Raw genomic sequence first — 14,233 nt, 5'->3', positions numbered from 1 at the left:
AGTGCATGTTGTTCCCTAGCTAAGCTGAGGTATTAACCCAATGCGAGTCAGCTTTCAAATCGACATTTTTGCATAAATATGTTGCCATTCAATGCGTTTACTGCGGGGTTATGTTACATATAATCATTGACATTTTTTATCTAAAACGGTGATTTTGCTGGAGCGCTTTCATTATAAACGGTTACGACGCCCGGAGGGGAACATTGATAAAAAAAACTACGCAATGCCCTTCTGGTCGTTAAAACACAAGTCGGATTTAATGTTCGGTCATAATGCTGTCGTTGCAGTATATTTAGATATTGTTTGTTGATGACAGATTTCATCAACTAAATTTGATAAAAAATGTAAATACAATTTCTGTCCGAACAAAGAAAAATATTTAAATGTTCATTTTCTGTTCTTCCTAACTTGTCTAAAACTTTCCCAGATATGGAATGGATCACTTGTACATCAAGGGATACTAAAATGGGCGTTGGTTCCGAAGGGCCCATTCCTTTTGTAAAAAGATAATTCGATGCTGTAAATACATATTTTTTTTCGCGCGTGGTTAACTTTCATGTTTTTTTTGCGAGGTGGCTCAATTGCAGAATAATGCACTTCTTTCTGTGTACTTTGCTTAAGAACATAAATGAACCCAATACTGATCTACTGCACCCGTTGCAGAACTCCTTGTCTCTATAATTTCTTCATTTTGAACAATTTCAGTGTCCCTCTGGGTATTCCTCCCTTTTCTTCACTTTCAAACTGAGGGTTATGAAAACCCTCTTAAAGATTATATAAATAAATAAATACATCAATTCACAATGGAATTAAAAGGCACCTAACATAAATAAACAGCACGATATGATATAATAATTTTCGAAATCCAAATATTGATCGAAAAAGTATAGGATACAGTATTTCAATTAAATGAAAAATATCTAAGATATCTCCACTTTAAATAAGATATCAGTAAATGCAACTGAGTCATCTTGTTTATAGTAAGACTTACATGACATATATATTGCTTATATGGTATTTTATAAATAAATGGAGATATATCAACAATTAAATGAGATGTTTCCTCAAGTCTATGATATATCTGTTTTAGGTATTAGTTCGTTGGCCATATAAATGCGTGCTTACATACGTATATCCACAGAACCTACCTCGGTATAATAGAAAAATCAGGTGGCGCAATTGATAGCGAACTTGCCTTCAACCAAGACGTTCAAGGTTCGATTTCCCTATCGGATGTGACGAGGTATTGGGTCACCTGCAAAACCAAATGGTTTTTCTCCATGTACACCAGGCTTTCTCCATATACACCAGGTTTTCTTCCACATACATACCCCATGTTTGCTTCCGTTCGGAACAGCTTGAGTGAATAAAACATTGAAGAAACTATTAGTAGCAAACTAGATCTTGCTATTTGATAAAATACTGAATCCTTATAAATGTTGTAAACATTCACAACGGCATTTGTCAATCATCTAAACTATCCTCATCGGTGACTAGGATGATACATTATGTAGTATAATACATTCTTCATCATGGATTGTCCTTATGAGAATACTAAAAAAAAAGGTTAAGAATGCCTTTTGCTATCAGGGAACTATTGTCTCAAATAACAATGTCGGTAACGTCCTGAACCGGAAATAGTATCCACACAAAAGTGTTCGGCGTAAGACAAAAAAAATCAGTCACCCAACAAACAATTTTAAAATAATGAAAATAATGTTGGAAAAAAAAAGGGTAACAAGACCGTTTCAAGCGTAAATGTGCATACGGAGAAGCCAATGACTGAAACAATGTTTTAAAAATATCTTTCTACTGCGGTGGTCACACGATTTTATAGACAAAAACCTTAAACATAGTGTGATAATATATAACCCTTACCCATGCGCATCCACCACACTTACATGACACACACTGCTCGTGTTCTCTGTATATGGTATCCTAGCAACATAGACGTTTGATTGGTTGTTTATTGTCACCATGCTTGCCTATAACAACAGCTGAATTAATCAAACTAAACACAGCAAATTTCTAAATTTATCAAGTATTGTTAAGGCTGGCTAATTTGTCAGCAAAACTAAACTGAACTATACTTTGCGATTTATAATGCGTGAAGCGTCTGAAAAAGCCCAATAACGATAGTCAGACAGAGATCACATATTCGACAGAAACTTTCAACGCTGTTGTTCCTTGAAATTTGAAGAGTTATCTCAACCAAAGCAAGCCTCGCGATCGACAGGTTAAGAATGTAACCCCTCAGTTCGATACTATTAACCCCTAACCTTCGTCACATTGTTACGCTGTTCCACACTAGAGAATTTCAACCCGAGATGACCATCCTATTTCATAAACGATTATTTAACAAGGGAGAAGGATAAGTCAACTTATGCTACTAGCACTTAAATTGAACATGGTGAAATACAAATTGAACTGTTATGACACGCCATTTGACCAAGCTATTGTTATTATTTGATATCATAACTATGCACAAATGACAAAAGAAACAAACAAAATGTGTGAAAATTGAGAATGTGTGATTAAAATATGATGTGTTATGTTTAATGTACTGTTGAAAAACTTAAAAAACCAAAGGACTAACCAGTGTAAACGTTTTCTTCGCAATATACACATCAGTAGCTGCTGTCTTTACGTCCAAGTCCAGAATAGTTGGACATTTGTCTTTTAGACCTGAAACAAAGCTCGATCGAAACAACAGACTTTGAAAAAAACATTCCTGTGTAAAACATTCCTGTGTAAATGAGTTTGAAAATGATCATCTTTAATACGACTGGTATGTAAAGTTGTTGTATTGCTATATTTTGTATTCCTATCACAACCAGCCACTCACCATTACATGTACAAATATCACTATATGAAACACGGATACGAACGTGTAGGATGCTTGACTGTCACAGATCCAATCCCCTAGTCCAAAGACAATGCCGACCAAAGGCGCCGAGATTTTATGTTGACGATGTGCAAGACGAAATGGTGTGCAGACAATTACAGCCGGATTTCTGGAAAGCTGCTTGAATATCACGTTCTGACATACATACTGTACATACACAGACTAGTTATTCTCCATATTGTGTTTTGTGTACATTGTATTGGAAATGATTTCACATTTTGAGCTCGTCTTTGTCACAAATATGGAAAAAGACCTACAATTAAACCAAAAGTTTCCAGTATTGTAAGAAGGAACATCAAATTTCCCTTAGTATTAGTTTTTTAGAAATGACTTGCCGTATTTTAAATAATGACACAATATTATGTAGCTGTTAAGAAGACACCCCGTCGTCTTTATTGAAATATGTCCATGTCAGATTTATTGACAATCGGATATGAAGCAGTACACTTTTATTTGGACTATCTAGCTAGAATAACCCAGTCTAAGGCGCTTTAAAATTCAAAAATATACAGTTTATACAAATGATATAATCTAAGGATTTTGCAGAAATGTTTTACAATTCAGCAATTGGTCCTACGCCACATGGTTGAATACCTCCATATCCATGTATGTTGCGTGTATGTTAAGACGTATTAGTGCCCTCTTTTATGGTTGACCATGCTTCAAAGGGGATTTTTTCAGTTACACCTCACTTGAATCCTACATTATAAACAGCCTTGCGTCCCGCCAAAATCATATTGCAATACGTATGTATTCCTTCCGGGTTATTGCAATATTATTAGAGTTGTGTGGGTTATAGAGAAACCATTTCCTCTCATATTTCATGTTATTCGGGGATCGAACCTCGTCTCTTTGCGTGGGAGGCCGGAATGATTACCAGTCGGCTTGACAAGCCCATATAAACTATGATGCAATTGTATACGTCATTTAAACATCAAACATCTTGCATGCATGATGCGAAAATACACTTTAGGCATTAAAATCATTTAATGATGAGGGTCATGAATCTTTCGAGAAATAATAAGGATCATCGTAGTACGAATGAGATCATACAAGGTTGCGATGTTTTAAAATTGAAGATTAAACCTCAAAACTCCATTTCCAAAAACCTATTGTTCCAGCTGCTCCACATCCCACAAGACTCAGTACAATGTGTCCTGATCGAGGAGGCGACTTGACTGACTGCCAGATTGTGTCGAGACACGTTCGTGAGCACGTGAGCACGGGAGTACGCAGTCCCAGGACCACCGTTTACGTCTCAATTTGCTAGTATTAACTTATAGGTTTTCTACGCGGAGTAAGGAACCCCCAGCGGTGCAGGCTGTCGGTGCGGATCGGCGAGATGTGTACCCACCACTAATGCATCATGCGTGGTTTTGAAATAATAGTACTGTAAAATGGAATTCATCAAACGTTCTCCTTCGGTGCCACATCGATTAAGTCCCGGTGTTCAATCCGTGCGATATTTGAACCCATCAGTTATTCTGTGGAAGGTAGGCTTATAAGCTAAGTCATTCCCTACCGATATGGCCTCGTGATGAATGGAAGTTTCAAAAAGAAATCAATAACGTAATCAGATTGATATACTTATTAATATCATTTATAATACCAGTGATAAATCATGAAATACAAGATTTAAAGACAGAACTGACAACAGTGAGAAATATCTTTTACAGCTCTTGACAGTTTTTTAACTGCGAGTCACAGCATATGCTTGAAAAGTTTAGGAGCATGACTTAAGTGGCAGGCGTCAAAGGACGTAGAATGTTAGTAGGTTTGATGGCCAAACGAAAAGTTATCTGCCTTAAATACAACTGTAAATCATGTCAACAGTGAAAGCCCAGTCGCTGGAAACGTAGGTAGAATCATTATATTTTGTTTAGAATAACGCTTCAGAAGTGTATATGATTCTGTAGTATATGACCGATTTAGCTTCCGAAGTGTATGTGATTCTGTAGTATATGAACGATTTAGCTTCCGAAGTGTATATTATTCTGTAGTATATGAACGATTTAGCTTCCGAAGGGTATATGATTCTGTAGTATATGAACGATTTAGCTTCCGGAGTGAATATGATTCTGTAGTATATGAACGATTTAGCTTCCGAAGTGTATATTATTCTGTAGTATATGAACGATTTAGCTTCCGAAGTGTATATGCTTCTGTAGTATATGCACGATTTAGCTTCCGAAGTGTATATGATTCTGTAGTATATGGACGATTTAGCTTCCGAAGTGTATATGATTCTGTAGTATATGCACGATTTAGCTTCCGAAGTGTATATGATTCTGTAGTATGTGAACGATTTAGCTTCCGAAGTGTATATGATTCTGTAGTATATGCACGATTTAGCTTCCGAAGTGTATATGATTCTGTAGTATATGGACGATTTAGCTTCCGAAGTGTATATGTTTCTGTAGTATATGAACGATTTAGCTTCCGAAGTGGATATGATTCTGTAGTATATGAACGATTTAGCTTCCGATGTGTATGTGATTCTGTAGTATATGAACGATTTAGCTTCTGAAGTGTATATGATTCTGTAGTATATGGACGATTTAGCTTCCGAAGTGTATATGTTTCTGTAGTATATGAACGATTTAGCTTCCGAAGTGTATATTATTCTGTAGTATATGAACGATTTAGCTTCCGAAGTGTATATGATTCTGTAGTATATGGACGATTTAGCTTCCGAAGTGTATATGATTCTGTAGTATGTGAACGATTTAGCTTCCGAAGTGTATATGATTCTGTAGTATATGAAAGATTAAGCTTATTGAAAGAGGAATAGAATTGAAGGCTGAAAAAGTTGTATCGACGATATAGTTAAAAAGTTTATATGCATTGCTCTGTATGCTCAATATATAAGCCAACTTTGACCACCGTCAATTCACGTGATTTGATCTTGCCATTATTGACATACTTGTCAATGCGACGCTTTGCAGTCCGCTTCAAATACCAGCGTGGATAGCTTTTAATCAATCGCTAAAATGACAGAGAATTTTTGACATCTGTTCCGTCAATGCAGTGTCGTTGACGATGCATTCACAGTACAGAGTAAACGTTATAGAACCTGTTCCACAATTATACTACCAATAGCGTGTAGGCTTCCACGGAGGTTAGTACAACGTCTATATAATTGGCGATTTAACTTATTTAAAGGAGAATAGGACGGTATGATGCGAAACTGTACTGATGCATATTTTTATACCATATATTTAAAGGCCTTTACTTTGTATGCTCACCAACTCACCAAACTGACGTTATGTTTACAGCTCTTTGATTGCAAATGGTGTCCCTTGATTTATTTATGTCGTCATATATATATATATATATATTTGTCAATGTAAATGTGACGTTTCGCAGTCCTCTTCAAATAACATTTGGAATAGCATTCTATCAATCTCTCAAATGACTTAAATCGTTTAACGGATATCTCGTCACTGTAGTTTCAATAACGGTGTAAATACAAATCACAGTATCAAATAGAGCTCCAGTTTAAATAATCTCACCGAAAGCGAAGCTTGCTAAAAGGTATAAGTATGTATAGATTGAAAGGACATTCGAACTGGTACATGTAGGAACATGATTGTTGACATCGTGCCGTTCAATACCTATATGTACACCCAATTAAAAACCAAAAGTTGGTTATAAAGATTGAGGTTTAAAAAGAACTATTAGTGGAAAACACTTTTACGCATCTGTAGATTAATTACTCTATGACGAATATGTTCAGGCGGTTGCCCTTCTTTTGTCTAACTGAGGATAAATCGAATATATCATGTCTCTTTTGATTGACTGCTAAAGACAATCACCACGACAGTCACGTTACAGACATACATTGTGCAGTTCTGGAACTAGTCTTAATCAATAAGATCTATAGTGTCACAACTCTACCACAAAATCTGCGACAAAGTCAACGTATAGCACCAATGACATTGGCGAATTTTCTTCAGTAAAACTGAGGAAGGGCAAGAGCCAGAAAACTTCCTGCAAAGGATAATTATACTTCGGAGCGGTTCAAATATACGGATTCCTAATAGTTGTGAAATTGAAGTATCTATATCGTCAGTGAAGGGGATCTTTATGGAGCAGTCTTTCGTCACCTAAATGTTTGCTTCTTGGACGGACTCACATTGTACGAGGCGGGAAGATAAGCGTCAAAATGACGCTGTTTTGATTTTTTTCTATTAACCTTTATGTTGGAAAAGACCGTGGAATAGTACATGTATCGTATTGCTGATTAAGGTCGAAACAAATTAATGCACATTTAAAATGGATATTTTAATAAAGGTAGGCGCCATGTTCATACACCCATTACCATGTTATGAATGCTATCAAATGTCATACTTGAAGGGCCTGTATTTTAAGAGCACGAAGTTTCACGTCTTGCAGGTGGTTCATGATGTGTGCATGCCCTACTAAATGGACAGTTATTTATACAGTTATATTTACTTTATTATTTCTTTTGACTGTCACGTTTCTTCCTCTAATTAGTAGTTTTATTTAAATTCTTTTTCTGAAAATAAATTAACTCTTGCGTGATACTAACTTGCCGATTAACGTCTGAAATATTCCATAAGTCCACCGACCGTGTCGGCCTCACGTTCTAAGTGATGGGTAGTGAAGTAACACAGTTGGCTTTTTTATCTTGATATCTTTTCTGAAACTCTTTTTTTTGTGTGTGAACGTTTGCTTTTGCAACTGCGCTTAATAATAGTAACCGAAATATAATAACTTAGTGAAGACATAAAACATGTCAACAAACCAGAAAACAGATGTAAAAATGAATATTGCAGAAGAAGAGGAAACAACAATACAAAAGCATCAACTCCTACAACAAACAAGACAAAACAAAATACCCAATGTTTTCTTTATCATATATGACACCTAAATCATGATAGTCTGTCTGTCAACAAAGAGATAGTTATATAATACACATTTAACATATCTACGAGAAAAATCTAAAATTGGAAGTGAAATTGTGATGACACTGTCAAATATTTATCAGAGCTTGATTCGAGTCACCCTGTTAGAAAACAACTGGTAAGCACTTCAAATACGCCTAAATTGAACAAGGCCTAATTATTATGTATCTGAAGTTTGTCGAGATCGTTGCTAATAGATGCCCAACCTTAACTGAGGTAAAGAGATGTGATCGGTGAATCAGTATTGCTTCATGTAATAAAACAATTGTATGTTGTGTGTGTTTTTTATTCGAAATGTTCAAAACCAAAAGTAACTAGTACTCCTTTAAATTTCAAAATGCATTAGTTTATAGAGTTAAAGCACTTTGGCATACTGTATATATGTTACCCAATCACCTATGTTACCTTTATCCTTCCACATAATTGGACTTCTTTTTTCTGAACGAATGTTGGTTATACTTTATAAGTGAAGGGTTTCGAGCTTTTCAGTCTTAACGATAATTTAATGGGAAAAGGTTGGCATGGTTTATTTGGTTCAACTAATGACGTTAAATTCAGTAGAAATTCTGTGAAGATAATCGAAGAGGATTGGTTTTGTGTTAATAGTATCGATACCTATATCGGTTTAGAAAAGGCGTTACATGTATATGGCATTTATGAAATCGATATTTTGGACATGTTAGAAAAAAGACGTTGCTTAATTCAGCATTATAGGGCACGTGCTTATCATGGGCGCTTTCAATAGCAGACCAGACAAGAGTAAACTTCCGTAACCGGAAACAGTTCTGCTTTGGTATAAGTATCCCCTCACAATGACGTGTGCTTATCTCGCCGTGGTCATAGAACTGTGGATGTATAAGTTTAAATATGTATTACATAATGTTCAAGGTTCAAGTACGATCGCTTGACAACTTGTCGAAAGTAATTGTTCATATTTTGTTCAAAAGTCTGATGTTGATAATTTTAAAGAATATAGTGACCATGTTCCATAATTTTACCTTGAAACACCTGTATGTGCATTTGTTTCCAATTGTCATAATTTGAACAATGTTTTTTTTTTTGTATTCCAGATATGGTGACGACACGTCATTGTTGTCCCATATTGACGTCAAGCACGTGAAATGGCGTGTTAGATTAATAAAATCCATCCCTGTTGTGAGGTATGGATTATTTCATTCAAGCCCTAGCTACTAATTAATCTTGTAACCTTACACAAGACTATTTACTATTTAATATTTGACATTCAGAAAAGGCTTAACGAAACACTTATAATGAGCGTTGAATTTATCTGTAAATAATGGTCTACAGAAAACCGAACAGTGGAAGTTACCGGGTAAACATATCATAAGCAGTTGATATTTTAAAAGAAAAAAAAAATAAGCAGTTGATATGTGTTACCTATATCTGGTTTTAATTACGACGGTAAATTTACTATGGTAGATATTAAGGATAATATCGTTGTACACGGGCGAAAACATATTTTATTCTATAAAGAAAAGTGAAAGGTGTTTCTCCTTCACAGTTGTGTGTTCCCTTTTAAACCGGAAAAGATCAGCGTTTCACCCCTTAGGGGGGGGGGTCTCGTGCAGAATCGCGCGATCTAAGTCACAACAATAGTATGATGTCACGTCTTCAACGCATGAACGTCAACAGTAGCAGACCATGGACGACAACTCTGGATTTGTTGGGAAAACATGCAATTAAACGTAACGCTTTTATCTCATGCAATCAACGCTTTTATCACATACCTGTATGTAATCTTACAATAGTAGTACAACAATGTTCTGTTGATGTTTTCAGTCAGTTTGTATCACACATGTGTGATACAAGATGTTGTATCACCATACTAGCCGGAATATCTTTTTATGGGAATCCCCTTGTCATGGCGAACTGAAATGTTCCCGATATTTGCAAAAAAAGTTTTTTAAAATGTTGTATCGATCTCTACCAAATACGGAAATAATGTGATAAAAGCAAGACCACATACTTGTCCGCGCACGAGTGAATATATACGTCCGCGCAATAAACTCGTGCTTTCTGATTCGTTAGAAAAACACAAGTGTGTGGTCTTGCATATATCTCACACCAGTAAAAGTGCAGATACATATGTCCAGGGTAAGAGAACCCCCCGTCTCAACCCTAGGGTGAGACAATGTAATTTAACACCGGTAAAAGTGAGGATACACATGTCCAGAGTTAGATAATTCTCTGTCACACCCACAAGGTAGGGGAAGATTCTATTAATTCCACATGGTTGCACTCAGCGAAATGTACTTTTATGACGTACAACATTGTGACAATCAGATGAAGGCGTTTTATTATGACGTCACAAATGAAAATGCCTTAAAACAGTGTTTGAATGACTATAGCAATCGTGCTGTCGGCAAGTGACACAACATCAAAAAAAAAAAAAAATGTAGGACAAACTTGCCCTGAAAGTCTTGCATGGATTTTGAAGTTCGAGATATTCCTACCTAAGGTATGCCATTTACACATTTAATAAACTCACCCAGACAAAAGCAGACTTGAATTTTTATATATTTTGTTTATACATATTACATCTATATGTATTGCTCAACCAACACATACAACTGCAAGTGACACAACATCATTAATATCCAACCAGCAGGCCCCGAGGCATTCACCTTCCTATTAAATCTTCTGCCCAAAAGGGAAAAACCCAGCCCAAAAGGGAAAAACCCACAATCTATTTTTGATTTGTTTCCGTGGTCCCTACAGCATCTATTAGTTTCCTCACTCCAGACTCATTGGATAAACCTGCTACGAGTTGGCAAACATTTTTGGTTACCCACTTGTCGGTTTCATCCAGGACGTGTTTTTATTTTTTCATTTTCTAATTATGATGTCCATTTGTTAATAGATTTTGGTTGAGAAACAAATATGTACATAAGATAATAGCAATCAGGAAGTGAGAGATATATTTATTAATCCTTCTTAGATAATGTTATAGAAATACACTTTTGATCGTTTTAGTGTACAAATGTACACTGTCGTTCGACAAAACAAAGATGAAGACAAAGACAGTATAGATCTATGCATATGAAGTCCTGAAACGAGAGCATACTAGTTAAAATACAAACTGTAAGAAACACTGAAGCGCCCAGCAACCGACGATTGTGTACTAAATAGATTCTTTGTTGAATGTCGGTGATAGTTTTATTATATTCTCACGTGTCCTATTAATTCAAAGTTAAGAATTTCGTATAGCAAGCCTTATCTTGCATCATTCATGTGCTTGGGTAGACCAGGTGACGTATACTTGCTAGTAATGATGCAATGACTTTTAGTAATTAAAGTCTATGCTCTACTCAAACAATTGTTACTGGCAACACTATATTACATATGTATGGACTTGATACATTAAATAACAATTTGTTTTATTACAGAAGCTCATCAGTCTAGGTTACAATGCAAGTCATGCACAGAGCAGACATATTTAATCAAGTTGGGTTGGTTGTATAGGGTTTAACGTGTTAATGTCAGTTAACGATGTACTTCCATGTGTGTTGTTTATAAGTACATTGGTGTATTCTTTCCTCCTTTTGATAGCTCTGATATGATATCGACTTTATAGTGCTACTTTACTGAAACACTATTCCGAAGGCACCCGGCACAGTATTCCGCCCGGCCTCATCATACTGACAATGGGAAAACCAGATGTCGCTATTACTCAAAACGCTGGATGTAAATCAGGGAATAACAACTGCTGTATGTAAGGACTTTGGTATGTCCTGGTCTGGGGAACGAATGCACTCCCTTCCCAACTTGGACGAACGTTCAACACCAATGCCAAAAGTGAGGTATTGCCCAGAGAGGCACTAGGAAATAAGGTTGTTAGGTGGTAAAGAGTAAATATAACGATCCAAAATGTTGCCAATAGGGTACAGCATATCTTTTTTAGTTTCTTTAATTTTCCTTTATAAAAAGTACAACATGTTCTAATTGTAACGGGAACCGTTGCAGATTTATCAAACTACAGTCGAAAAGCCAANCCCCACCCCCCGATTACCATACCTACCCTTTAGACAACAATCACAAGAATTTAGATAATAGACAATGGAACCAATCGCACAACCTTTGCACACAACCGTTTTCTATCCGTAACTGTCTCGGCATACCAGAGGCAGTAGCGGCTATGTTTGATATAAGATCGGAGAAGAACATCCACTTATGCATATCAGTACGCTTGTGAAGTGACATTAGTATCCGGCAAATAGTCTCTGAGTAAACTTCCGTAACCGGAAACAGGTCTGCTTTGGTATAAAGCATCCCCTTACAATGACGTTTGCTTATTTCGCCGTGGTCATAGAACTGTGGATGTATAAGTTCAATACCGATTGGAATGCTGCCATAGATTTTGTGTCCTGTCCTTCAGGTGCTGGGATGTGAAGACAATGTGACATCTACAAGTATGTGGGTGGTCGTATCGCGAAGTGGATAACGCACACGCCTTTCATCAGGGCAGTCGGGGTTCGATTCTCCGATCGGACGTGAAAAGGTATTGGATCACCTGCCCGACCACGTGGGTTTTCTCCCAGATTAAGACCCCCTCGCGCTAACATTCGGGCAAACAAGAGTGATTCATATCATGAGAAAATTACATGTTTCATAATTTTGCAAAATATTTGAAGTTGTAATTATATAAGGAAATGAGTTCTGTCGTATTCGTATTTGATCGGTTTTGGTTTAATAACCCTATTTGCAGTCATTTCGGACATGCCTCCTTGTGCGTTATATATGTATGCTGGCGGTCTTGTCTTTATACATTTGTCTCTCTTCGTTACTGCGGCTCTAATTCCGATTTTAAACTGCTGTCTCACTGAAATACCATGCCGACGGCATACAGCACAGCATTCCGCCGGGTCACATTATACTTTCAACGGGTGAACCAGTCATTAAACAGGATATAACAACTACCAGTTTTAAGGGCTTTGGTATTTCCTAGAATGGGGATTGAACCAATTGCTTCTACGCTCGGGCGAACGTTCAGAAGAACGGCCACAAAAGTGAGGTATTGCCAAGCAATGCGTTAGGAAAGAAGAGGTGGGTTTGAAGTAGAGAACAAATATGTTGCAGTTGGTGCAGCAGATTAATTGTGGCCGCTTTTAAGTCCAAAAGCACAGGAAACAAATGCAAAACCCAATTTCTGCAAGGGGCTCATATATTGGTTGCCTCGTGCACATGTGGGCTAAACAAATCCCCGATGTCTGTAAGTTTTACTTCAAGACCGGTCGATAAATTAAAGTACCCCATAAAATGTATAATAAGCCTAATTAGACTACACACAAAAAAACAACCCAGATTTGTTGTTTGTTTGAACGTCATACATAGGAATCTGAAAGCATCATGTAAATATTTACGAAGGTCATCTCCATGATGTGCCGCCCATCCTGGGTTGATATTATGTTGGAACTGAGACGTGTTACATGACTTTAATCCTTGGATGAACAACGTTATTGGGTTTCATGGAATGGCAAAATACATCACGAAAGTTCATATAAAACATTAGTATACATGATGTATCACATAGCAAATTCGTTTTGCGATTTCCAAAGAGCAATAATTTATGGCCAACTTGTATACATTTTATTACAAAGTTATTACCTAAAGCAGTGCTGTTTCCATGGCAACCTGACAACAACTAATAAAGATGCACAACTAGCCGTGGTAGCCAGGCGTAGTAAAGAGACCTTTTGTAGTTCATCGTAATATTTCATGAACACTTATTAGATATATTATCTTTACCGACATGCTCATTACGTAAACAGTGTAATAGAGAAGGCTAATCACTTCGAACATTAGATGATTGGCTAGATCATTATCACGTGGAGGTCGGTGAATTGTGGTTTAAACTCGGTGATACTAGTTTTAAATATAAATTATAGAAGGTTATTGGTTTCTCACATATTTAGACCCCGCGCTCTTCCATCCGGTCCTAGAAGGGTGGAAAGTTAAAATAACTTGGTTAATACTTTTTGTCAAATAAAATAAAATGTCCTTTTCAACGACTCGTTTGGTACGAAAGTAAAATACGCAACCCAGATCAAATCGTTCTACACCCTGCCTAGGTGGACTTGAGAGCAGACACGGAGAGAAAACACTGAATAACCACGGTGTAAGGGAGATAACCCGCACCAATACACGCACTCTTAATATGCTTTACAAGGGACAGCAGGGTATGACAGGACTTCTCATTTGACACGATTTCTAGCGTATTATCCATTTCCATCGTTCTATTGATTTGATCACGGTATATGGGCATATGTATGAAGTAATAAGCAATTAATCTGTATTTCTTGAGTCAACCGTCATACATTGAAAAATTAAAAAAAATAGAACTGAAGAATAAAATAGAAAAATACTTCCCGTACCAGCGGCG

The sequence above is a fragment of the Mizuhopecten yessoensis genome, unplaced genomic scaffold (genome assembly GCF_002113885.1).
Source record: "Mizuhopecten yessoensis strain PY_sf001 unplaced genomic scaffold, ASM211388v2 scaffold5155, whole genome shotgun sequence".
NCBI classification, from domain to species: Eukaryota; Metazoa; Mollusca; class Bivalvia; order Pectinida; family Pectinidae; genus Mizuhopecten; species Mizuhopecten yessoensis.
Note: the sequence above shows the minus strand (reverse complement) of the source record.